Genomic DNA, 361 nt, shown 5'->3' with positions numbered 1-361 from the left:
TGTTAGTGTTCATGTGTCAGTGTTGTGTAACGTTGCGTTTCATTCGCTCGCCTGTCGGCTGCGTCAGTGAAGAGTTGGATCCAGTTTGAAGTCAAATTTTTACAACGCACATTTTGGATCTCGGTGGTTTCAGGTCAGCTCCTGAACCAGGAAAAAACTACAACTCCCGTGATCCCACGGGGCTTATGCCCTGTATTGCAGCCAGACATTATTTACAGTGAAAACGAATCAAAGGGTGTGTGTGTGTGTGTGTGTGTGTGTGTGTGTGTGTGTGTGTGTGTGTGTGTGTGTGTGTGTGTGTGTGTGTGTGTGTGTGTGTGTGTGTGTGTGTGTGTTAAAATAAATCATAAACCAAAGTCTA

Source organism: Scophthalmus maximus, chromosome 16, assembly GCF_022379125.1.
Source record: "Scophthalmus maximus strain ysfricsl-2021 chromosome 16, ASM2237912v1, whole genome shotgun sequence".
NCBI lineage: Eukaryota > Metazoa > Chordata > Actinopteri > Pleuronectiformes > Scophthalmidae > Scophthalmus > Scophthalmus maximus.
The sequence above is the reverse complement of the archived record's forward strand: the minus strand, read 5'-3'. Positions refer to the sequence as shown.